The sequence below is a fragment of the Hyla sarda genome, chromosome 5 (assembly GCF_029499605.1).
Source record: "Hyla sarda isolate aHylSar1 chromosome 5, aHylSar1.hap1, whole genome shotgun sequence".
NCBI lineage: Eukaryota > Metazoa > Chordata > Amphibia > Anura > Hylidae > Hyla > Hyla sarda.
Window position 1 is genome coordinate 170,419,487 of NC_079193.1, and position 27,968 is coordinate 170,447,454.

Below are 27,968 nucleotides of genomic sequence, written 5' to 3' on the forward strand. Positions count from 1 at the left end.
AATGAGAAATCCATACCTATCCCATTAATGCAAAATGACTGAATACCACCTTATCGCTACCATGCGCTTCAGCCGGCTACAACTAATTCTGACTTATGCACTGCATATACTATAATGAAGCGTAACTTTCAGTAACTTTACATTTTAATACTTAGCATGATCGCTAATGTCCTGACAAGCTCAGCCCGAGATGCTTACTATTCCTTGAGGACATCCGTGCCATATATATACTTCGGGTACATTGAGGTACAGCAGGATGGCACCACTGACTAGTCCCCAAAATACAAAACTAACCACTCAAAATATATATATACAGCGGGTGTTGTCGAGGACCTGGGGTCTAGGTGTTTAACCCCTTAATGACCACGTACGTATATTTACGTCCATGGCCGGATCCGGTAATCTGGAGCGTGCTCAGAAGTTTAGCACGCTTCGTATCTGTTGGGTCCCAGTTGCTATCAGCAACCAGGACCCGTGGCTAATACCGGACATATCGGGAGAAATCACTGCCGGTTAGCTCAGCGGAGCTGTTCAGGACCGCCACGGTGAAATAAGAGGACAGCGGGTGGTGCCTTACCTCACTCCATGCTGTCCAATCGACGTTTGATTGCTCCAAGCCTGACATCCAGGCTTGAGCAATTGAGCGCAGATTACACTGATGAATGCTATGCTATGGCATAGCATTGAACAGTGTATGCAATCAAAGGATTACAAGTAATAGTCCCTTATGGGGGCTAAAAAAAAGTGTAAAAACTGTATAAAAGAAAAAAAAAAGTGCATAAATGTGATTTAACCCCTTCCTAAAGTTTGAATCACCCCCATTTTCCCATTTAAAAAAATGTAAACAAAAATAAACATATGTGGAAATTCCAAAGTCCAAAATTGCATATTTTTGGTCACTTTGTATCAAGTGATCAAAAAGTCCAATCAAAACAATCATGGTACAGATAAAAGCTTCAGATCACGACGCAAAAAATGAGCCCTCATACCACCACATATACAGAAAAATAAAAAAAAGTTATAAGTTAAAAAAGTTAAAGTTCACTTTAAACTAAAGTGAAAAAAATGGAAAAATCTGTGGCACTTAAGGGGTTAAACACCACTGACCGTTAGAATGGGAAGGTAAACTGCCTCCATTGCTCGGAAAATGAAATATGTATATAAAGTTAAATACAGATTGGTCAGGAATGACGCAACAGATTGTTTCTAGGTAAGATGCATTTTAAACAGCAAAACTGTAATATGTCTATACTATTTTTCATTATACAAAACAGGGCAAGTTTTTTCATGTTACCTAGAAAAATGAATCAGAAAAGCACAGCATGAGGGAACTTTTCCTTGCAAAGAGATTAGGCTACTGCTCTTATATCATGTTCTCCAGGCTGAACAGGAGTTTGCTGAGCATGACTGACAGGCCAGTTAGCTTGGAGATAAAATAGTAGAGAACTCACTGCCGGTTAACAGTGCAGAACTGTTGGAAAAAAGGACTGACCTGAAGTGTACTATTTCTTCTAGTACAACCACAATTGAGAGCAGCCCGAAAAAAACATACTTTAGAAAAAAAAACTGGGAGATGTTAAAGGGGTTGTTCAAGGATATAAAAAATAGCACTAATTTCTTCCAAATACAGCACCAACTCCTGACCTCAGGTTGTGTGTGGTATTGCAGCTTAGTACCATTGAAGCCAATTTGTAATACCATACACAACCTGAAGGGGTAATGCAGTTTTTGGAAGAAATTAGCAATGTGTTTCAATCCCTGGATAACCCCTTTAAGTTATTTAAATTTAAATTGGATTTCACCCATAGTTTGCTTTAAATACTTTTAAAGTGTGGAAAAATTTAAGGGTACCGTCACATATATGCGGTGATCGGCTCAGTATACAGGCCCCTATTAATGCAACAACTGATGACAAAGTGCATCAGTTGTGTATGAGTCTGGTAGCTAGTTATTTCTGCAGGCAACGCTGCATGATGCGTCCCCCTGTCCAGCATTCAGTGTTCTGATTGAGGTGCTGGAGAAATCTGAACTGTCATCGGCTTCTCTTGGGTACTCTTCTACAGTGTCAGAGGGAACTCAGCTAGATCAACGCATTTGTGATGTACCAGTACGGGATATGTTCCTACAGTCCTGTCAAGTTGAGTCCCTGTATGTCCTCAGGGCTCTCCTGCAGTGTTCCCCTATAATGTGAATAGGTTGTATATTAAGTGCAAAGGACCTTTGAAGTGGGTCACATGATTGTTAATCATATGATAATGATTGTCACATGTTTAAGTCATATGTTTGTTTGTTACCCAGAGAGCACCAGGTGACCCGCAGTTGGCCTATGGGCTCCTTGCTCAGCCCCCCTTTATAAGAGGGGGAGGTACTACAATCTCTCTCTTGTGTTTCACTTTCTACTGAGGTCAAGTCCAATGCAGACATCTCAGGGTCAGTGTCCAGCACATCTTTAGGCCTCAACCTAAATTGCAGCCACAAGTCAGTATGTCAAGTCATCTTTATCTGCTGTCATCATCTCCAGTCAAGTCAACTGTAGTCAGTGTAGCCTGCACCTATAGTCTTTCAAGTCTCTGCAAGTCCCAGCAACTGCGAGGTCCCCTGTGTTACTGGTCACCTCTCTGGGATCCTGGCCAAACTGTATAGACTGTACAATCTGTCTACCTCAGTAAAAGCTACCATTAACCTTAACCTGGCCTTGGACTAGCGGTACCACCTTTGGGTGGTTACATAGGCAAACCATGCCCTAGCGTCACGAACACGAAGGGGTTAATACCATCTACCCCTGGGCAACACCATCTACCCCTTACACCTCACATCACACCCTGTGGCTCACCACACATTCATGTGAGGGCACCCTTATTTTCCAGCAGGGGTGTTGCTAGGGTCCTAAAACATAAGGGGCGCAGGCTCTCTTTGTTACATCTTGCTAATCAGACCTACAGTCTAATCAGGACTGCATCCATATTAAGCTAGCAAGAATTATCCACATGTATTTAGCATATTTCTGTCTCAGAGAATCAATACTGTGATTTTATGCCACAGACAAATCCATCACATTGTCTGCACGTTGTACATGCAGTGTTGGATGCATATTTCTGTAAAACTTAGTTTTCACCCTTTGCAATGCAAGGGTAAAACCTGCAGCAAGTCCACAGCAAATATACATCCAACTATGCATGCAGAGTACTACATGCAGACTGTCGGGTGCTGCAGGGAGATTATGGGGGGGTCCCAGCGGCGATCATATATCTTATCTCCTATCCTTTGTATGAGGGATAAGATGTCTAGGGTACCCCCTCCCTTTAAGCAGCTTTGAAGCAAGCGTAGTGTCTGTGCTCACTTCAGAGCAGTGAGTGTTGGCTACTATCAGCTACTATCACTGCTTTTATGACAGTAGCGGCGATCTTGCCACTGTCTGTCATTTAACCCTTTAGACTCTGTGATCAATGCCGATCACAGCGTCTAAAATTAATGTTGCCGGTAACTCAGGTGAGATCACTGGATGTGATTGCGGGGGTTCAGGGAGCTAAAATGGCAGGGGAGGATCTCCTCAACTGCCTCCTGTCACTGATAGCTGAGTCACTGATGTATCCTGGCTTAGCCCAGCTATATCAGTGGACCGCCAATCTCACTGTGTAATGCTAACATATTTGGTATCGCCACGTGCGTAATTGTCTAAATTACTAACCTCTTCAGGACATAGGGCGTATGGATACGCCCTGCATTCCGAGTCCTTAAGGACCGAGGGCGTATCCATACGCCCGTGGGAATTTCCGGTCCCCACCGCTAGCCGGTTGCGGACCGGAGCCGGATGCCTGCTGAAATCGTTCTGGCATATCGCCCAGGGGGGTCATTATGCTCCCCATGTCGGCGATGGCCGCAGATTGCTGGACAATTCAGTCCAGCGATCTGTGGTGATTCCGGGTCAATCGGGTCTCCAGTGACCCGTGACCCGGAATAACTGGCTGATCGGGCCGTCTCTGACAGCCCCGAACAGCCATAGCCTGTAGGGGTGAGGTGGCACTGGTGCCACCTCACGATCGCCCTGATTCGTCGGCCGGTTTACCGGCCGACCAATCAGGGCGCCTGCTGCGGGTGTCACTCCCGCAACCCGCTCCGCCCCTCTTCCGGAGCACGTGAGCGGGTGCGGGACGTGGACCCCGGGAGCTGGGGACCCCGATCCCCGGCGTCAATGTTGGGATTGGGGCCCCAGGAGCAGCGGCAGCGGCGGCGAGGGACTGACCTGATGCGGCGTGGAGCAGCAGCAGGAGGTGAGTGCAAAAAGGGCATGCTGGGAGCTGTAGTTATGCAACAGCAGGAGGCAGACAACCACAACTCCCAGCATTCCCTTATGGGCATGCTGGGACTTATGGTTTTGCAACAGCTGGAGGCACATTTTTTCTATGGAAACGTGTACCTTCAGCTGTTGTATAACTACAACTCCCAGCTTGTACAATCAGCTAAAGTACATGCTGGGAGTTGTAGTGCTGCATCTGCTGGTTGCATAACTACAACTCCCAGTTGGCTGTCGGTGACTGCTGAGAGTTGTAGTTTTGGAACAGCTGAACGCACAATGGTTGTGAAACTCAGAGGTTTTTTTTACCTAACTCAGTGTTTCACGACCGGTGTGCCTCCAGCTGTTGCAAACTACAACTTTCAGCAGTCACCGTACACCATGCACCGTACATGCTGGTTGTTGTAGTTTTGCAACAGCTGGAGGCACACTGGTTGTGAAACACTGAGTTAGGTCACAAACTCAGTGATCCATAACCAGTGTGCCTACAGCTGTTGCAAAACTAAAACTCTCAGCATGTACAGTCTGTCAGCGCATGCTGGGAGTTGTAGTTTTGCAACAGCTGGATGTTCCCCCCCTCCACTCCAATGTGAACGTACAGGGTACACTCACATGGGTGGAGGTTTACAGTAAGTATCCGGCTGCAAGTTTGAGCTGCGGCAAATTTTCTGCCGCAGCTCAAACTGCCAGCGAGAAACTACTGTGAACCCCCGCCCGTGCAACTGTACCCTAAAAACACTACACTACACTAACAAAAAATAAAATAAAAAGTAAAAAACACTACATATACACATACCCCTACACAGCCCCTCTCCCCTCCCCAATAAAAATGAAAAACGTCTGGTACGCCACTGTTTCCAAAACAGAGCCTCCAGCTGTTGCAAAACAACAACTCCCAGTATTGTCGGACAGCTGTTGACTGTCCAGGCATGCTGGGAGTTTTGCAACAGCTGGAGGCACCCTGTTTGGGAATCACTGGCGCAGAATTCCCCTATGTCCACCCCTATGCAAGTCCCTAATTTAGTCCTCAAATGCGCATGGCGCTCTCACTTTGGAGCCCTGTCGTATTTCAAGGCAACAGTTTAGGGTCACATATGGGATATCGCCCTACTCGGGAGAAATTGTGTTACAAATTTAGGGGGGTATTTTCTGCTTTTACCCTTTTTAAAAATATAAAATTTTTGGGAAAACAAGCATTTCAGGTAAAAAAAAAATTTTTTTTTTACATATGCAAAAGTCGTGAAACACCTGTGGGGTATTAAGGTTCACTTAACCCCTTGTTACGTTCCCCGAGGGGTCTAGTTTTCAAAATGGTATGCCATGTGGTTTTTTTTTTGCTGTCCTGGCACCATAGGGGCTTCCTAAATGCGGCATGCCCCCAGAGCAAAATTTGCTTCCAAAAAGCCAAATGTGACTACTCCTCTTCTGAGACATGTAGTGCGCCAGCAGAGCACTTTTCACCCCCATATGGGGTGTTTTCTGAATCGGGAGAAATTGGGCTTCAAATTTTGAGGGGTATTTTCTGCTATTATCCTTTTTAAAAATGTAAAATTTTTGGGAAAACAAGCATTTTAGGTAAAAATTATTATATTTTTTTACATTTGCAAAAGTCATGAAACACCTGTGGGGTATTAAGGCTCACTTTATCCAATGTTACATTCCCCGAGGGGTCTAGTTTCCAAAATGGTATGCCATGTGTTTTTTTTTTTGCTGTTCTGGCACTATAGGGGCTTCCTAAATGCGGCATGCCCCCAGAGCAAAATTTGCTTCCAAAAAGCCAAAGGTGACTACTCCTCTTCTGAGACCTGTAGTGCGCCAGCAGAGCACTTTTCACCCCCATATGGGGTGTTTTCCGAATCGGGAGAAATTGGGCTTCAAATTTTGAGGGGTATTTTCTGCTATTACCCTTTTTAAAAATGTAACATTTTTGGGAAAACAAGCATTTTAGGTAAAAATTATTATATTTTTTTACATTTGCAAAAGTCATGAAACACCTGTGGGGTATTAAGGCTCACTTTATCCAATTTTACATTCCCTGAGGGGTCTAGTTTCCAAAATGGTATGCCATGTGTTTTTTTTGCTGTTCTGGCACCATAGGGGCTTCCTAAATGCAACATGCCCCCCAAAAACCATTTCAGAAAAACGTACTCTCCAAAATCCCCTTGTCGCTCCTTCCCTTCTGAGCCCTCTACTGCGCCCGCCGAACACTCTACATAGACATATGACATGTCCTTACTCGAGAGAAATTGGGCTACAAATACAAGTAAAAATTGTCTCCATTTACCACTTGCAAAAATTCAAAAATTGGGTCTACAAGAACATGAGAGTGTAAAAAATTAAGATTTTCAATTTTCTCCTTCACTTTGCTGCTATTCCTGTGAAACACCTAAAGAGTTAAAACACTGACTGAATGTCATTTTGAATACTTTACGAGGTGTAGTTTTTATAATGGGGTCATTTATGGGGTATTTCTAATATGAAGACCCTTCAAATCCACTTCAAAACTGAACTGGTCCCTGAAAAATATCGAGTTTGAAAATTTTGTGAAAAATTGGAAAATTGCTGCTGAACTTTGAAGCCCTCTGGTGTCTTCCAAAAGTAAAAACTTGTCAATTTTATGATGCAAACATAAAGTAGACATATTGTATATGTGAAACATAATTTTTTTTTTTCGTAATATCCATTTTCCTTACAAGCAGAAAGCTTCAAAGTTAGAAAAATGCTAAATTTTCAAATTTTTCATCAAATTTACGGATTTTTCACCAAGAAAGGATGCAAGTTACCACAAAAATTTACCACTATGTTAAAGTAGAATATGTCACGAAAAAACTATCTCGAAATCAGAATGATAACTAAAAGCATTCCAGAGATATTAATGTTTAAAGTGACAGTGGTCAGATGTGCAAAAAACGCTCCGGTGCTTAAGGCCAAAATGGGCTTGGTCCTGAAGGGGTTAAAATATAATGTTCATGATCCCGCACGGAAAACTGCGTAAATGTAAAAAAAATTCCAAAGACCAAATATACTGACTTTTAATCACATCATATATCAGAAAAAAATTTATAAAAGGAAATTAAAAAGTCCCATTAAAGCAAATATGATACCAATAAAAACTACAGATCACGGTGCAAAAAATATATGGAAAAATAAATAAGTTATAGGGTTCAGAAAAGGATAATTTTATGCATACCAATTTTTTTTACTGTACTACTTTAAGAAAATGCAAACATTTTTTAAGAAAAAACTATATAAATTGAGTATTGTTTTAATCAGATTGTTCTACAGAATAAAAATGATGTATTATTTTTACTATAAAGTGCACTTCATAAAAACAAAACCCCTCAAAAGTTGCAAAACTGCAGTTTTCTTATAAATTTCCGCCCACAAATAATAATTTTTGGTTTTTGCGGTACTTTTTATGGTAAAATCGAAGATGTCATTATAAGGAGCAAATGGTCACACAAAAGAAAAGCCTTAATATGGTCTGTAGGTGGAAAAAAAAGAGTTAAAGAGTACCTCTCATCAAAAAAATTGTTTTTTATTTTATAGTTTAATATGTATAGATTCATTTTCTAATTGGGTTATATTTAAAAAAATTTATACTTTTATGTGTTTTTTGTGTTTATACTTTTGTCCACTAGAGGTCTCCCTAGGAGTCCCTTTTTTAGTGATTTCGGACTCACGCCGGCCTGGCAGCTGAGTCCGAAATTGCATACTCACGCAGCTCCCCGCCTGTCAATCAGACAGACGGGAGCGAGCGCTGTGCGCGCATCCCTGCAGGGTGCGCTCCTGCCATTGTGAGGTGAAAAATTCAAACCCATGGCTCTGCAAGATAGAAGCAGCAGGGCTAGAGTTAGGGGAGGGCAGAGCAAGGGGAGAGAGGAGGTACACGCCCCCTCCCTTATCTCCTCGAGCTCCGGAGGATGCAGATCTCCACGGGGAGAAGTACACACCCCCTCCCTGAGCTCCCCGAGCTGAGGACGCAGATCTCCATGGAAAGCCAGAGCCGGGGAGAGAGGAAGTACGGCTAGAGCAGGTCTAGAAACCAGAGCAGCGCTCCTTATCTCCCCTGCCTGAGCTCTGACTGTGGTTACTGTACACGGGCTGGGGATTCATACACTGCAGGGACTGGGAATAGATCTCTGCCTGGAGATGATTTCTATGTGAGGATAGTTATGTGTGTGAATGTGTGTGTGTGTGTGTGTATGCTTGGAGTTGTAGTCCCTGTTATGTGTGTGTGTGTATGTATGCTGGGAGTTGTAGTCCCTGTTAGGTGTGTGTGTGTGTGTATACTGGGAGTTGTAGTCCCTCTTAGGTGTGTGTATGCTGGGAGTTGCAGTCCCTGTTAGGTGTGTGTATGTATGCTGGGAGTTGTAGTCCCTGTTAGGTGTGTGTATGTATGCTGGGAGTTGTAGTCCCTGTTAGGTGTGTGTGTATATATGCTGGGAGTTTTAGTCCCTGTTAGGTGTGTGTGTATGCTGGGAGTTGTAGTCCCTGTTATGTATGTGTATGCTGGGAGTTGTAGTCCCTGTTAGGTGTGTGTGTGTATGTATGCTGGGAGTTGTAGTCCCTGTTAGGTGAGTGTGTGTGTGTGTATTCTGGGAGTTGTAGTCCCTGTTAGGTGTGTGTGTATGCTGGGTGTTGTAGTCCCTGTTAGGTGTGTGTATGTATGCTGGGAGTTGTAGTCCCTGTTAGGTGTGTGTGTATGTATGCTGGGAGTTGTAGTCCCTTTTAGGTGTGTGTATGTATGCTGGGAGTTGTATTCCCTGTTAGGTGTGTGTATGCTGGGAGTTGTAGTCCCTGTTAGGTGTGTGTGTATGCTGGGAGTTGTAGTCCCTGTTAGGTGTGTGTATGCTGGGAGTTTTAGTCCCTGTTAGGTGTGTGTGCATATGCTGGGAGTTGTAGTCCCTGTTAGGTGTGGGCGTATGCTGGGAGTTGTAGTCCCTGTTAGGTGTGTGTATGCTGGGAGTTGTAGTCCATGTTAGGTGTGTGTGTGTGCATGTGCTGGGAGTTGTAGTCCCTGTTAGGTGTGTGTTTATGCTGGGAGTTGTAGTCCCTGTTAGGTGTGTGTGTATGCTGGGAGTTGTAGTCCCTGTTAGGTGTGTGTGTATGCTGGGAGTTGTAGTCCCTGTTAGGTGGGTGTGTATGCTGGGAGTTGTAGTCCCTGTTAGGTGTGTGTATGCTGGGAGTCGTAGTCCCTGTTAAGTAGGTGTGTGTGTATGCTGGGAGTTGTAGTCCCTATTAGGTGTGTGTATGCTGGGAGTTGTAGTCCCTGTTAGGTGTGTGTATGCTAGTGTTTCCCAGTTGTAACTAGTTGTAGATTTGCAACACCTGGAGACACCCTGGTTGGGAAACACTGATGTATGCCCTGTATCGGTGTGGTGAACTACAACTTCAAGGAGACTACAGAGGCAGCTGCTGGTGATATACCACAGACTGAAGACTCCTAAATGACACATGCTGGGAGTTGTAGTCCCTTTTGTGTGTATGCAGGGTATCCCAACCAGTGCTGAGTTGCTGATATTAGTGTGTGGTATAACGCTGTATATATATATATATATATATATATATATATATATATTAGTGTGCTGTATATAACGCAGGTTTCCTCAGGCTGCAAGGGGGAGGACAAACTGCATCGGCTGGTTTCCGCTTTTTCACGGGGTGTTCATTAGCCCCTTAAAGAGGACATAGAAATGCATGGGGTTTGTACAGGACATGAATATCACTGTATGAACCCTGTACATTTCTATGTCAGCATTCATACCGGGACGTAGAAATGCACGGGGATCATACAGGGAAGCAGAGATGCACGGGGTCCATAAAGGGACGTAGAAATGCACTGGGTCCATACAGGGAAGCAGAGATGCACGGGGTCCATACAGGGAAGCAGAGATGCACGGGGTCCTTACAGGAAGCAGAGATGCACGCGGTCCATACAGGGAAGCAGAGATGCACGGGGTTAGTACAGGGAAGCAGAGATGCATGGGGTTCATACAGGGAAGCAGAGATGCATGGGGTTCATACAGGGAAGCAGAGATGCATGGGGTTTATACAGGGAAGCAGAGATGCATGGGGTTCATACAGGGAAGCAGAGATGCACGTGGTTCATAGAGAGAAGCAGAGATGCATGGGGTTCATACAGGGAAGCATAGATGGACGGGGTTCATACAGGGAAGCAGAGATGCACAGGGTTTATACAGGGAAGCACGGAGGCACAGGGTTCATACAGGGAAGCAGAGAGGCACGGGGTTCATACAGGGAAGCAGAGATGCACGGGGTTAATACAGGGAAGCAGAGATTCAAGGGGTTCATACAGGGAAGCAGAGATGCATGGGGATCATACAGGGAAGCATGTTAGTGTGCTGTATATAATGCAGGCTTACTCAGGCTGCAAGGGGGAGGACAAACTGCATTGGCTGATTTCCACTTTTTCACGGGGTGTTCATTAGCCCCTTAAAGAGGACATAGAAATACATGGGGTTTGTACAGGACATGAATATCACTGTATGAACCCTGTACATTTCTATGTCAGCGTTCATACCGGGATGTAGAAATGCACGGGGATCATACAGGGAAGCAGAGATGCACGGGGTCCATAAAGGGACGTAGAAATGCACTGGGTCCATACAGGGAAGCAGAGATGCACGGGGTCCATACAGGGAAGCAGAGATGCACGGGGTCCTTACAGGAAGCAGAGATGCACGGGGTCCATACAGGGAAGCAGAGATGCACGGGGTTAGTACAGGGAAGCAGAGATGCATGGGGTTCATACAGGGAAGCAGAGATGCACGGGGTTCATACAGGGAAGCAGAGATGCACGGGTTCATACAGGGAAGTAGAGATGCATGGGGTTCATACAGGGAAGCAGAGATGCACGTGGTTCATACAGAGAAGCAGAGATGCATGGGGTTCATACAGGGAAGCAGAGATGCACGGGGTTCATACAGGGAAGCAGAGATGCACAGGGTTTATACAGGGAAGCACGGAGGCACGGGGTTCATACAGGGAAGCAGAGAGGCACGGGGTTCATACAGGGAAGCAGAGATGCACGGGGTTCATACAGGGAAGCAGAGATGCACAGGGTTTATACAGGGAAGCAGGGAGGCACGGGGTTCATACAGGAAAGCAGAGATGCACGACGTTCATACAGGGAAGCAGAGATGCACTGGGTCCTTACAGGAAGCAGAGATGCACGGGGTCCATACAGGGAAGCAGAGATGCTCGGGGTTCATACAGGGAAGCAGAGATGCACGGGGTTAATACAGGGAAGCAGAGATGCAAGGGGTTCATACAGGGAAGCAGAGATGCATGGGGATCATACAGGGAAGCATGTTAGTGTGCTGTATATAATGCAGGCTTCCTCAGGCTGCAAGGGGGAGGACAAACTGCATTGGCTGGTTTCTGCTTTTTCATGGGGTGTTCATTAGCCCCTTAAAGAGGACATAGAAATGCATGGGGTTTGTACAGGACATGAATATCACTGTATGAACCCTGTACATTTCGTTCATACCGGGATGTAGAAATGCACGGGGATCATACAGGGAAGCAGAGATGCACGGGGTCCATAAAGGGACGTGGAAATGCACTGGGTCCATACAGGGAAGCAGCGATGCACGGGGTCCATACAGGGAAGCAGAGATGCACGGGGTCCTTAAAGGAAGCAGAGATGCACGGGGTCCATACAGGGAAGCAGAGATGCATGGGGTTCATACAGGGAAGCAGAGATGCATGGGGTTCATACAGGGAAGCAGAGATGCACGGGGTTCATACAGGGAAGCAGAGATGCACGGGGTTCATACAGGGAAGTAGAGATGCACAGGGTTCATACAGGGAAGCAGAGATGCATGGGGTTCATACAGGGAAGCAGAGATGCACGTGGTTCATACAGAGAAGCAGAGATGCACAGGGTTCATACAGGGAAGCAGAGATGCACGGGGTTCATGCAGGGAATCAGAGATGCACGGGGTTCATACAGGGAATCAGAGATGCACGGGGTTCATACAGGGAAGCAGGGAGGCACGGGGTTCATACAGGGAAGCAGAGAGGCACAGAGTTCTTACAGGGAAGCAGAGAGGCACGTGGTTCATACAGGGAAGCAGAGATGCACGGGGTTCATAAAGGGAAGCAGAGATGCACGGGGTTCATACAGGGAAGCAGAGATGCACGGGGTTCATACAGGGAAGCAGAGAGGCACGGGGTTCATACAGGGAATCAGAGAGGCATGGGGTTCATTCAGGGAAGCAGAGATGCACAGGGTTCATACAGGGAAGCAGAGATGCACGTGGTTTGTACAGTGGTCTTCATGTCAGCGTTCATTGCACAACAGCTTTGAGAGAAAATCATGTCAGGAGGGACGTTCAGGAGAAATAACACAGTAGCATGTACAGCTTCATCCAGGGGAAATTGAGAAGGAGGAGAAAACAGATGAAGCTGTACATGCTACAGAGTTATTTCTCCTGTACGTCCCTCCTGACATGATTTTCTCTCAAAGCAGTTGTGCAATGAACGCTGACATGAAGACCACTGTACAAACCACGTGCATCTCTGCTTCCCTGTATGAACCCTGTGCATCTCTGCTTCCCTGAATGAACCCCATGCCTCTCTGATTCCCTGTATGAACCCTGTGCATCTCTGCTTCCCTGTATGAACCCCGTGCATTTCTGCTTCCTTGTGTGAACCCTGTGCATCTCTGCTTCCCTGTATGAACCCTGTGCATCTCTGCTTCCTTGTATGAACCCCGTGCATTTTTGCTTCCCTGTATGAACCCCGTGCCTCTCTGCTTCCCTGTATGAACCCCTTACATTTCTGCTTCCCTGTATGAACCCCGTGCATTTCTGCTTCCCTGTATGAACCCCGTGCATCTCTGCTTCCCTGTATGAACCCCCGTGCATCTCTGCTTCCCTGTACGGACACCGTGCATCTCTGCTTCCCTGTATGAACCCCATGCATTTGTGCTTCCCTGTATGAACCCCGTGCATCTCTGCTTCCCTGTATTTACCCTGTGCATCTCTGCTTCCCATTATGAACCCCCTGCATCTCTGCTTTCCTGTATGAACCACCGTGCATTTCTGCTTCCCTGTATCAACCCCGTGCATTTCTATGTCCCCTTCATGGGGCTAATGAACACCCCATGAAAAAGCAGAAGCCAGCCCGTGCCAGCATGTGTCATTCAGGAGTCTTCAGTCTGGGGTTTATCACCAGCAGCTGCCTCGGTAGACTCCTGGGAGTTGTAATTCACCACACCGATACAGGGCATACACCAGTGTTTCCCAACCAGGGTGTCTCCAGTTGTTGCAAATCTACAACTCCCAGCATGCCCTGGTTGGGAAACACTAGCATACACACACCTAACAGGGACTACAACTCCCAGCATACACACACACAACAGGGACTACAACTCCCAGCATACACACACACACATATACACACACCTAACAGGGACTACAACTCCCAGCATGCACACACCTAACAGGGACTACAACTCCCAGCACACACACACACACCTAACAGGGACTACAACTCCCAGCATACACACACACCTAACAGGGACTACAACTCCCAGCATACACACACACCTAACAGGGACTACAACTCCCAGCATACACACACCTAACAGGGACTACAACTCCCAGCATACACACACACCTAACAGGGACTACAACTCCCAGCATACACACACAAACACACCTAACAGGGACTACAACTCCCAGCATCCATACACACACACCTACCTAACAGGGACTACAACTCACAGCATACACACACCTACCAGGGACTACAACTCCCAGCATAAATACACACACACACACACACACCTAACAGGGACTACAACTCCCAGCATACACACACCTAACAGGGAATACAACTCCCAGCATACATACACACACAACTAACAGGGACTACAACTCCCAGCATACACACACCTAACAGGGACTACAACTCCCAGCATACACACACACACACATCTAACAGGGACTACAACTCCCAACATACACACATACCTAAAAGAGACCAAAATTCCCAGCATACACACACGCACACACATAACAGGGACTACAACTCCCAGCATACACACACATCTAACAGGGACTACAATTCCCAGCATACACACACACCTAACAGGGACTACAACTCCCAGAATGTACACACACATCTAACAGGGACTACAACTCCCAGCATACACACACCTAACAGGGAATTCAACTCCCAGCATACACACACACATAACAGGGACTACAACTCCAAGCATACACACGCGCGCACACACACACACACATAACAGGGACCCCCTCCTCCTCCTCACATAGAAATCCTCCCCAGGCAGAGATTTATTCCCAGTCCCTGCAGTGTATGAATCCCCAGCACGTGTACAGTAACCACAGTCAGAGCTCAGGCAGGGGAGATGAGGAACACTGTTCTGGCTTCTAGACCTGCTCTAGCCGTGCTCTTCCTCTCTCCCCCTGCTCTGGCTTTGCATGGAGATCTGCGTCTTCAGCTCGGGGGAGATGAGGGGGGGGCATGTACCTCCTCTCTCCCCTTGCTCTGCCCTCCCCCAGCTCTAGCTTCGGAAATCTTAGGAGAGCTGGGGGAGGAGCGGACACAAGAATTGACAGGGCGCAAAAATCCACCTCACACCCACTGGCCCTCCCCTGTACTCCACCTGTATGCGCGCTCCAGAAAGGGAGTGCAGCATACAGGAAGAAGGGCGGATGCTGGCTCGGCCAGGCTTCGGATGACATTGCGCCTGCCAGGCCACGCCCACTTCCTGCCCTCGTATACTGCTCAACACTGAGGTACCGAAGATGCTATGAAAAAAGTATATACATGGGGTTTTAAACAAAAATAAATACAGGGATAGAGATAGTTAGAGTCAGGGACAGATGGGGAGGGGGATTAGGGAAAATTTAGTTGATGATAGGTGCTCTTTAAGGAGAAGAAGAAAAAACGAAAACACAAAAATGAAAATTGGCTGTGTCCCAAGACCAAAATTGGCTGTGGGCTATGTCTTTATAGTGTTAATAGCAATGAGGAAGGACTTTATTGTATACGGCCGGTTAACCACGGCGCTGACAGACCCAGAGGGACACAAAACGTTAATAACTAAGATGCAACGCGTTTCGCTGCGCATGCGCAACTTCCTCAGGCCTATATCTACTTCAGTGAAAGAAACAAACTTAATTATGGTATCAAAAATTATAATAAAGCAACCTAATATAATGTTATTAGCCACAGTGCACAGATCTTCAATTTTCACCGCTGCTCTCTCCTTTGTAGCTGTGACATCACTTTACAGACTGTAAATGCAGAGAGCTCTTGTCCCTAATATCCACTAACCTCCTGTCTTCCGAGGACCAGACCAGAGATTTATAGAGGGGAGCTAATATTACTACTCATTTGATTTGTGAGTTATTACATAAGACAACAGAGAGCCTGTTTTAACCCCTTAAGGACCCAGCCAATTTTCACTGTAGCACCCGGCCATTTTTTGCACATCTGACCACTGTCACTTTAAGCATTAATAACTCTGGGATGCTTTTACCTTTCATTTTGATTCTGAGAATGTTTTTTCGTGACATATTATACTTTATGTTGATACTTGCATAATTTCTTGGTGAAAAATTCCAAAATGTTATGAATACATTGAAAATGTTGCTTTTTTTTTAACTTTGAAGCTCTCTGCTAATAAGGAAAATGAATATTCCAAATAAATTATATATTGATTCACAAATACAATAGGTCTACTTTATGTGTGCATCATAAATTTGACATGTTTTTACTTTTGGAAGACATCAGAGGGCTTCAAAGTTCAGCAGCAATTTTCCACAAAATTTTCAAAATCGAAATTTGTCAGGGACCAGTTCAGTTTTGAAGTGGATTTGAAGGGCTTTCATATTAGAAATACCCCACAAATGACCCCATTATAAAAACTGCACCCCTCAAAGTATTCAAAATGACATTCAAAAGGTTTGTTAACCATTTAGGTATTTCAAAGGAATAGCAGCAAATTGAAGGAGAAAATTCTAAATATTCATTTTTTACACGGGATAAAAGGAGAGAAATCTTCCTAAAATGTGTAACCCAATTTCTCTCGAGTAAGGAAATACCTCATATGTGTATGTCAAGTGTTCGGCGGGCGCAGTAGAGGGCTCAGAAGGGAAGGAGTGACAGTGGGATTTTGGAGAGTGAGTTTTTCTGAAATGGTTTTTGGGGGGCATGTCACATTCAGGAAGCCCCTATGGTGCCAGAACAGCAAAAAAAAAAAAAAAAAAAAAAAAAACATGACATACTATTTTGGAAACTACACCCCTCAAACAATGGGTCAAGTGAGCCTTAACACCCCATAGGTGTTTGAAGACTTTTCATTAAAGTTGGATGTATAAATTATTATTTTTTTTCACTAAAATGCTGGTTTTCCCTCAAATTAATTTTTTTTTACAAGGGATAATAGGACAAAATGCCCCCCAAAATTTGTAACCCCATCTCTTCTGAGCATGGAAATACCCCATGTGTGGATGTCAAGTGCTCTGCTGGCAAACTACAATGCTCAGAAGAGAAGGAGTCACATTTGGCTTTTGAAAAGCAAATTTTGCTGAAATGGTTTTTGGGGGGCATGTCGCATTTAGGAAGCCCCTATGCTGCCAGAACAGCAAAAAAAAAATACCCACATGGCATACTATTTTGGGAACTACACCCCTCAAGGAACGCAACAAGGGGTACAGTGAGCCTTAACAACTCACAGGTGTTTGATGACTTTTTGTTAAAATTGAATGTGTAAATGAAAAAAAAAAACATTTTTTTCACTAAAATTCCTGTTTTTCCCCAAATTTTACATTTTTACAAGGGGTAATATGAGATAATGACCCCCAAAATTTGTAACCCCATTTCTTCTGAGCATGGAAATACTCAATGTGTGGACGTCAAGTGCTCTGCTGGCGCACTACAATGCTCTGAAGAGGAGGAGCGCCATTACAATGCTCAGAAGAGGAGGAGCACCATTGAGCTTTTGGAGACAGAATAGAAGTCGGGGGCCATGTGCGTTTACAAAGCCCCCCGTGGTGCCAGAACAGTGGACCCCCCCAACATGTGACCCCATTTCGGAAACTACACCCCTCACAGAATTTAATAAGGGATGCAATGAGTATTTACACCCCACTGGCGTTTGACAGATCTTTGGAACAGTGGGCTGTGCAAATGAAAAATTCAATTTTTTATTTTTACGGACCACTGTTCCAAAAATCTGACAGACACCTGTGGGGCATAAATGCTCACTGTACCCCTTATTACATTACATGAGGGGTGTAGTTTCCAAAATAGTGTCACATGGGGGGGGGGTCCATTGTTCTGGCACTATGGGGGCTTTGTAAACACACATGGCCTTCAATTCACATTTTCTCTTCAAAATTCCAATGGTGCTCCTTCTCTTCTGAGCATTGTAGTGTGCCAGCAGAGCACTTTAAATCCACATATGGGGTATGTTCTTACTCAGACGAAATAGAGTTACAGATTTTGGGGGGCTTTTTTCCTATTTTCCCTTTTGAAAATTTTGGGTAACACCAGCATTTTAGTGAAAATTTTTTTTTTTCATTTTTCCATCCAAATTTGAAGAATTTTCATTAAACACCTGTGGGGTGTTAAGGCTCACTATACCCCTTTTTCCGTTCCGTGAGACGTGAGAGGTGTTGTTTCCAAAATGGGGTCACATGTGGGTATTTCTTTTTTTTTGCGTTTATGTCAGAACCGCTGTAAAATCTGCCACCCCTGTGCAAATCAGCAATTTAGGCCTCAAATGTACATAGTGCTCTCTCACTCCTGAGCCTTGTTGTGCGCCCGCAGAGCATTTTACGCACACATATGGGGTATTTCCGTACTCAGGAGAAATTGCGTTACAAATTTTGGGGGTCTTATTTTCCTTTTACCGCTTATGAAAATAAAAAGTATGGGACGACACCAGCATGTTAGTGTTAAAAAATGTATTTTTTTTACACTAACAGGCTGGTGTAGCCCCCAACTTTTCCTTTTCATAAGGGGTAAAAGGAGAAAAAGTCCCCCAAAATTTGTAGTGCAATTTCTCCCGAGTACGGAAATACCCCATATGTGGCCCTAAACTGTTTCCTTGAAATACAACAGGGCTCCGAAGTGAGAGAGCACCATGCGCATTTGAGGGATTGCATAGGGGTGGACATAGGGGTATTCTACACCAGTGATTCCCAAACAGGGTGCCTCCAGCTGTTGCTAAACTCCCAGGATGCCTGGACAGTCAGTGGCTGTCCGGGAATGCTGGGAGTTGTTGTTTTGCAACAGCCGGAGGCTCCGTTTTGGAAACACTGCCGTACAATAAGTTTTTCATTTTTATTGGGGGGGGGGGGGGACAGTTTAAGGGGGTGTATATGTAGTGTTTTACCCTTTATTATGTGTTAGTGTAGTGTTTTTAGGGTATGTTTGCACTGGCAGAGGTTTACAGTGAGCTTCCCTCTAGGAATTTGCACCGCAGCAAAAAATTTGCCACAGCTCATACTTGAAGCAGGAAACTTACTGTAAACCTGCCTGTGTGAATGTACCCTGTACGTTCACATGGGGGGGGGGGGGGGCAAACCTCCAGCTGTTTCAAAACAACAACTCCCAGCATGTACTGACAGATCGTGCATGCTGGGAGTTGTAGCATTGCAACAGTTAGGTTCTGTTACCTAACTCAGTTTTTTCCAACCAGTGAGCCTATAGCTGTTGCAAAACTAGAACTCCCAGCATGTACTGATGCTGGGAGATGTAGTTATGCAACAGCTGGAGGCACTCAACTACAACTCCCAGCATGCTGAGACAGCTATTTGCTGTTTGGGCATGCTGGGATTTGCAGTTTTGCAACATCTGGAGGGCTACAGTTAGAGACCACTGCACAGTGATCTCCAAACTGTGGACCTCCAGATGTTGCAAATCTACGAATCCCGGCATGCCCAGACAGCAAACAGCTGTGTGGGCATGCTAGTAGTTGTAGTTTTGCAAGATCTAGGGGGCTATAGTGTAGAGACCACTGTATACTGGTCTCAAACTGTAGCCCTCCAGACGTTGCTAGGCAACTCACCGGCTTCCGTAGGATCCAGGGAGCCAGCTGCACGACCGCCCGCACCGATCACCGCAGCCGATCGCGTCCCGCAGCCTCCACCGATGGGTAAGTGGACTTCGGCGACCAGTCCCCTTCGGTTTCCCCGTTCTGCCCCACCTATTGTGGGTGGGCCGAACGGGGAAAATTAAAGTTAACCCCCCCCCGCCCCCGATCTGCTATTGTTCATCGCTTTTAAAGACCAATAGCAGGGATAGGAGGGGTGGCACCCCTGCCACCTCACTCCTATCCCTTCAGGCGGATCATAGGTGTCATGGACAACCTGTGATCCCCCTTATATTCCGGGTCACCGGGTCACCATAGACCCGGAATAGGCGCAAATCGCAAGTGGGAATTTACTTGCGATCTGCGACAATCAGCGACATGGGGGGGGGGTCTCATGACCCCCTGGGCATTTGCGCGGGGTGCCTGCTGATCGAAATCAGCAGTCACCCCGGTCCAGTCCCCTACTGGCGCGCAGCGGGGACCAAAATTCCCACGGGCGTAAAGGTACTTCCTGGGTCCTTAAGTACCAGGGTGTCAGGACGTACCCGTACGCCCTGGGTCCTGAACAGGTTAATGGAAACTACTGTGACTGGGAAAGGCTTTCTACTGCCTAACAAAGGAGTCATAAACCTAATGAGCAGCAATATAAGCTCTCACCTTCACATCACTGGTCTCATTCTGAGCAGACAGAAGAGGGGGGGGGGAGAGGAATGGAGTAGGCTGCTTTTACAGCTTGTGACATGATGTCACAGCTACAAGAGAGAGAGCAGAGCTAATAATGGAAGATTTGAGCACTATTGCTAATAACATTATGTTAGAAAATTGCTTTATTATACTTTCTGACACCATATACTGGTTGTTTCTTTCGCTGGACAACCCCTTTAATGCATTAGGATGCCTCTACTTGCCAGGAAGTACACTTGAAAACAAAAAAGTAGTTACATGATATAGTAGTTTAGAAACTGTGGACCTTCAAATGTTGAAAAATTATAACTCCCAGCCTGCTCAGAAAGCTGTGCCTGTAGGGGCATGATGAGGGTTATAGTTTTCCAATATCTAAAAGTCTACAGTTTGGAAACCAATGTACGACAGGATGTTGATGTAGTAGATATTACAAGGTACACAGACTCAGAGTCAACCACAATCTGTAAAGTACACCAAGTCTTAACCCATACCTCTCTCATGCAAAAAGAATAGGGGGAAAAATGGAGGTACTACTCCAAATTATAAAGAAAGACATAAAACAATAGAGTAGTTCCAATATCACATACTGCTCGCTGTTTTCTATTTCCTGTAAACTCAATCTGCCCTTTTGCACCAATACGTGCATTTCAGGAGAGTAAGTTAGTAAGTAAGTAAGTTAGTAAGTAAGTTGTGCACCCACTTACATTATTTGGAAAGCAAAACAAAATCTACATGAATGGAGATGCACATACACAATTTTCTTCTTCTTCTTCTTTTTTTTTTTTTTTAAACAAAACTCCAAATCTATTTATTTCCTACCCTATGTGAACACAGCTTGAGCCAAATAAAAGTTTAAAATAAACTTTTTAGTTTCTTTCATTACAGCCAAATTAGGAAAAGGAAGTCTAATGTAAAAGACTTAAAGCAAGAGATCTCCTGTAGTGCTGGCTCAGAAGGCTATTAACCACACTGTGTAAGTCTATTGTCTACAATAGGTACAAAGTGTTACTCCTGGTGTGGTCTTTTAAACAGCATCAAAAAAAGCACAGGAGCTGTGAAATTAGAAGATATCAGGTTGAGAGGGAATAGGATAAAATAACACTTTTTGAAAGGTGTCACAGCTTGATACCCCTGTACAAAAAGCTTTATCTGTGACACATCCCCTTGCTGATCTGCTGTTTTTGCAGTTATTGCAGTTTTCCGATTAACTCTTATGCGGTATGTTAGTAGAATACAGAACAATTCTTTATTTACGTGCCAGCACTTTTATACAAAAACAGATGAAAAAATAATAGTACTGAAAATAAGGGAATTGGATTTTGTATAATATTTAAAGAGTAAAATCCGATCTTAAAAATAAAACTGTATTTAGGGGACTTAAAGAAATTCAGTCATCCATTATGCATTTTGTATGGACTCGCAAATGGCATAGAGTAGTCAAATGGATTTCTTTGAAGGACTGGCACTGCCAGATGCCATTTAATATTCCTTGGCTGCTCACCAACAGTGTATACCTGCCTTGTCTGCATTGCCTGCCTATACAAAATTGAAAGTGGAAAAACTGTGACTTGCACTGGTACATCCTAAATCCCTCCTGTGGTCAACATCCCATAAGGAATTAGAAGTCGGCCTCTTGGGACCCATTGCGTTTACCAGGTATATTTGGCACACATGCTCTAAAAAGTTCCCTTTATCCTCTTGATTCTTTCCTATGACTTCTTTCTTATTTTACCCTCTTTTTCATGAGAGTCTTGCAGGAGGCATGACTAAACCCTGGTTTAATAACAAGTTGTTTTGGTTTGCTGACAAAGCTGAAAGTTTCTACTGTTTAATGAGCTACTTTTTCTCTTCCATATAGTTCCTCTTTCTCACTTTATGCTCTATTTTTCAAACTACTTCCCTTTCTACTACAACTATTAATGAAAAGCTTTGTAGGGCAGGAGTATTTACTGAGGTCTTATGTTCTATCCTGTATATCTCACTAGTGTTGGTGGCGTGGCACTGAGAAGGGGACTCTCCCATTCATTTTGGGACATGCACTATTATTTGGCCTTTCTCGGAAATGATGGTGTCCTTAACCCCATAAGGACCAGGCCAATTTTCACTGTAGGACAAGAGCGTTTTTTTGCAGATCTGACCACTTTCCTTTTAAGCATTAATAACTCTGGGATGCTTTTATCTTTCATTCTGATTCCGAGTTTGTTTTTTCGTGACATATTCTACTTTATGTTAGTGGTAAATTTTTTGTCTATACTCGCATCATTTCTTGGTGAAAAATTCCTAAATTTTATGAAAAAAATGAAAATTTAGCATTTTTCTAACAACTCTCTGCTTGTAAGGAAAATAGACATTCCAAATAAATTATATATTGATTTACATATACAATATGTCTACTTTGTGTTTGACATGTTTTTAGTTTTGGAAGACATCAGAGGGCTTCAAAGTATAGCAGCAACTTTCAAATTTTTCACAAAATTTGCAAAAGCGGAATTTTTCAGGGACTAGTTCAGTTTTGAAGTAGATTTGAAGGGTCTTCATATTAGAAATACCCCACAAATTACCCCCTTATAAAAACTGCACCCCCAAAGTATTCAAAATGACATTTAGTAAGTGTGTTAACCCTTTAGGTGTTTCACAGTAATAGCAGCAAAGTGAAGGAGAAAATTCAAAATCTTCTTTTTTTACACTCGCATGTTCTTGTAGACCCAGTTTTTGAATTTTTACAAGGGGTAAAAGGAGAGAAATCTTCCTAAAATTTGTAACCCAATTTCTCTTGAGTAAGGAAATACCTCATATGTGTATGTTAAGTGTTCAGCGGGCGCATTAGAGGGCTCAGAAGGGAAGGAGCGATAGTGGGATTTTGGAGAGTGAGTTTTTCTGAAATGGTTTTTGGGGGGCATGTCCCATTTAGGAAGCCCCTATGGTGCCAGGAGAGCAAAAAAACCTACATGGCATACTATTTTGGGAACTACACCTGTCAAGGAACGTAATAAGGGGTACAGTGAGCCTTAACACCCCACAGGTGTTTGACGACTTATCGTTAAAGTTGGATGTGTAAATTAATTTTTTTTTCACTAAAATGCTGGTTTCAACCCAAATTTTACATTTTTACAAGGGGTAATAGGAGAAAATGCCCCCCAAAATTTTTAACCCCATCTCTTCTGAGTATGGAAATACCCCATGTGTGGGCATCAAGTGCACTGCGGGCGCACTACAATGCTCAGAAGGGAAGGAGCGACAATGGGATTTTAGAGAGTGAGTTTTTCTGAAATGGTTTTTGGGGGGCATGTCCCACTTAGGAAGCCCATATGGTGCCAGGACAGCAAAGAAAAAAAACACATCGCCTACTATTTTGGAAACTACACCCCTCAAAGAACGTAACAAGGGGTTCGCTGAGCCTTAACACCCCACAGGTGTTTGATTACTTTTGATTAAAGTTGGATGTGTAAATGATTTTTTTTTCTTTCACAAATGCTAGTTTTCCCCCAAATTTTACATTTTTACAAGGGGTAATAGGAGAAAATGCAGCGCCCTGAACCCCTAATAGGGCCCGGGTCACGCTAAAAAAATTGCGTCGGACCCTTTAGGTCCTATTAGGGGGTCAAGGGGGGGGGAATTTTATTTTTTTAACTTTTTTTTTATACTTTTAACCCAACCTGTCCCTTGCTTTATTCTGTCCTTGCTCTAACAAGGGGTCTTCATCCGTGAGGGGCTCCGATCTTAACAGAGGGGGGGGGGGGTCCCTGGCTCCTTTTTGCAGCTCTGCCTGCTGAATGAGAAACGAGAAGGTACCGTTAACCCCTCCCCTGCCGGCTGCTATCGTCCGGCCAATAGCAGCGATCCTGGGGGGGGGGGTGAAATCGCCACCTCCCCATAGATACCGGAGGTGATTTGGGGTTTAACCACCCCCAATCACCATGTATGTCTGGGTCAGCGGGTCACACATACCCACATTACCGGAATCTCAACGAATCGCAAGTGTGAATTCACTTGCGATTTGCTGCGATCGCCCACATGGGGGGGTCTGATGACCCCCCTGGGCATTTGCGCGGGGTGCCTGCTGATCGATACAGGTACGCCCTTGGTCCTAAAGTACCAGGGAGCAAAGGCGTACCTGTATGCCCTTGGTCCTTAAGTGGCTAATTGATGATCTTACATGTTGTAAACTTCCACTGCCCATACCTCCCTACCCGCTCCTCCCTTGGCCTCTGTCTTTGTCATTATTGTTTCTTTCCATGTTTTTTCCATTATGGTGCATTGTTGTCCTACGTACAAAACCTCAATTGTAATGTCCCTTTTATTCCTGTATTTCTACTGAATAGGGGAGGACACTTTTTTTTTTTTACTTCTTACAGTATGTGCCATATAAAACTATTTTTGTCTTCTTATTCACTGAAAAACCACTGTTCTTTGTTGTTATTTTCAGGAATACAATAAAAACACAGTTAAATAAAAAATGTATTTAGCTACATATAGCAGCAGCAGCTGGTAAGGAAAAGATTACTGTACCTCGGAGAGAAATATAATATCTACAGTGTAGTTGGTCAGAAGTTGGATTTTTTTTTAACCACATACAGCACATTACAGTTTATATTAACATTATAGCTGCTTGTTTTGGTTTTGTTGCCTTTTATTCCATAAAGGATAACGTTTTTCCTTTCGAGTCTTTAAAAACAGCATGCCAAACTGCAAAAATGTAAAAAAATAAATAAAAAGGGGTTATTTAATGGGAGTGTTTTTTTTTTCAGAAGAATGCCCAATCTGCATAATCTAAAAAAAAACAAAAAACCTTTACTTACTTACCTCCAGCGCTCCATCCGCTCTCCTGCTTTAGTAGCCATCTGCAATCCTTTTTCTGTGAGAAAGCATGACGCTTGGGCCCAGAGTGATGCCAGGGTCCGGAGACTCATGCTGCCGCTCAGCCAATCACTTGCCGCAGAAATGTCCTGCCTTGAGCGGGACACAAGAGGCACTGTGGGAGTGCTGAGGGAGGTAAGTAAAGATTTATTTTTTATATAATATAGAATGGGCATTTTTAGGGCAGTAGGCCCTACTGCCCTTTAATGAACCCCGAGCTGTTTGTATTTAATGAAACTATACCTGTTTGTATTTCATGAATTTCCAGCTGCTTGTATTAAAGGGGTACTCAGGTGAAAACCTTTTTTCTTTTAAATCAACTGGTGCCAGAAAGTTAAACAGATTTGTAAATTACTTCTATTAAAAAGTCTTAATCCTTCCTGTACTTATTAGCTGCTGAATACTACAGATGAAATTCTTTTCTTTTTGGAATTCTCTCTGATGACATCACGAGCACAGTGCTCTTTGCTGACGTCATTATAATAATAATAATAATAACTCTATATTTATTGTTGTCCTTAGTGGGATTTGAACCCAAGGCACCAGTACTGAAAGGCAGCAGTGCTAACCACTGAGCCACCATGCTGCCCTTAGCATACATCTGCTATGCACGGTTGCTAAAATGGACAGAGATGTCAGCAGAGAGCACTGTGGTCGTGATGCCATCAGTGTTCCAAAAAGAAAGGAATTTCCTCTGTAGCATTCAGCAGCTAATAAGTACTGCAAGGATTAAGATTTTTTAATAGAAGTAATTTACAAATATGTTTAGCTTTCTGGCACCAGTTGATTTAAAAGAAAAAAGGTTTTCACCGGAGTACCCCTTTAAGGCTCTTAATGTTATTAATGGGTTCTATCATGGTGCAAGAGAGGAAAAAAATGCTTTCCAGGATGATGACATGCTTCCTAAAGTACTGTATATATTCGAGTATAAGCCGACCCGAATATGAGCCGAGGCCCCTAATTTCACCCCAAAAACCCAGGAAAGGTTATTGACTCGACTATAAGCCTAAGGTGGGTAATACATCATCCCCCCCTGTCATCATCCCCCCCGTCATCATCCCCACCTGTCATCATCCAGACCCCCGTCATTAACACCCCCATCATTATCACCCCCATCATCACCCTGTCATTTTCACCCCCGTCATCATCACCCCTGTCATCATCTCCCCCCCTTCATCATCACCCTGTCATCATCCCCCCCTTCATCATCACCGCCTGTCAATCCCCTCAGTGGTCTTCAACCTGCGGACCTCCAGATGTTGCAAAACTACAACTCCCAGCATGCGCATGAAAGTCCCTGTGCTTCGTCGTCAAGGCAACGACACTAGTCTGGGGCCGGCCCGGAGCAAGCGGAGAAGAGGGCCTCCCGGTGAAAATGGACAGCCCGTAACGACTAACCCTCCCCACCGGACGGTCCCTGCAGCATAGATGGCCTGGACCAGCTCACCCTTCCTTCCCACCGAGGGGAGGTGAGTAGAAAACTAAGGGGGGGGGGGTCTGGATGATGACGACGGCCAGCGCAGTGGTCTTCAACCTGCGGACCTCCAGATGTTTCAAAACTACAACTCCCAGCATGCCCGGACAGCCATCGGCATGATGGGAGTTGTAGTTTTGCAACATCTGGAGGTCCGCAGGTTGAAGATCACTGATGAAGGGATTGACAGGTGGAGAGTTCACTAGAGTATAAGCCGAGGGGGGCGTTTTCAGCACGTGCTGAACCCTCGGCTTATACTTGTGCTGAACCCTCGGCTTATACTCGAGTATATACGGTAATGCTATAACTACCATTACAAGCTTTGTCCATTACTCTGGGCTGTCAAATAACATGGATAAATCCGAAATGTTCAAGGTGGACAGTAGACTAATTTATTTTTGGATTATGAAAATTTTTAACAAAAGAAAAGTGTGGAGTACTCTCGGTAATGTGTTGGGTTAGTTTGACTGATGGAAAATGATTTGGATGCCACAATTGTGGTATGCCTTAGATAATATTCCAGTGTGGATTCCCTTCGGTTTCTTTTATAAAATAAATGGTATAATAACTCTAGATGGTTTCCTAGGACATATCCAATGCATAGAGTTTCATGGTGATCCCTAGTCTTTTAAATATAATAGGATGCACTCAGTTTACACCCCCAATGAAATATGAAGTGGCTTCCAGATTGAGCTTGTGTAGAATGATTTGGCCAGGAAACAGGAAGGTCTTAAACAATATGCTGAGCTATGTAATAGGTTCGATATTCCTAATGCTCAAGCCTGTAATATGCCACCAAATACGCCATGCGATAGACAAACAAGTAACTCTAAATGGTTTGATAGATGGGTTTGTTAGGACAACAATTTTTTTGAGGATTGATATCACATACAGTACATATTTATATTGTTTAAGTACAGTGCACAATGAGATACCACTGACTCTAAAGGAAAAATAAGAGAGATATGTTGGTCCACTGAAGAATAAAGTATGGTATGGTAAAGCATGGTAATACCACACCACATCTCATGTTAGTTTGATACACAGGGTATATTGTATTCTGGAGTTTCTATTTAAAGCAGATATATCATGGCAAAAAAAATGTATCCCCTATCCACAGATCAAAAGATCAGATTATGATAGATCCTCATTCTTTAGTCACCCATTCACACCTAATTGTCAATCATTGATTGAAAACACCTAACTGGAATTTCACCCTCAAGTTCTCTTCTACATTAGCCACACACAGAAATGTGACCATGTCTAATATTTTTGACTCATTTGTTTTATTTGTTTTATTTCTCCTTTTCTACTTATGTAATCGATCAAATTTACGCAGAAATATCGAAAATCTTTCAAGCACAACTGTATCAATTAACAATATTACTTTTATGTACATGTACAATATGTACTTGAACCCCTGACCAATGATGTATAAATACAACATTATGCTGTTAAGGATGTTTGATGCAGGCAAAGCAACAGTGGAGCAGTTGCCCAAACTTATCAGATGAAAGCTTTCATTTTTCAGATGACTTTCAAAAAATAGAAAGAAA

The 27,968-nt window shown here is 44.1% G+C and overlaps 1 protein-coding gene across 2 annotated transcripts in view; it reads right to left on the bottom strand.

Moving 5' to 3' along the window:
• The window catches only part of ADCY2 (adenylate cyclase 2), a 532,901-nt gene that overhangs the window by 207,057 nt on the left and 297,876 nt on the right, over positions 1-27,968 (bottom strand). The window lies entirely within an intron of this gene.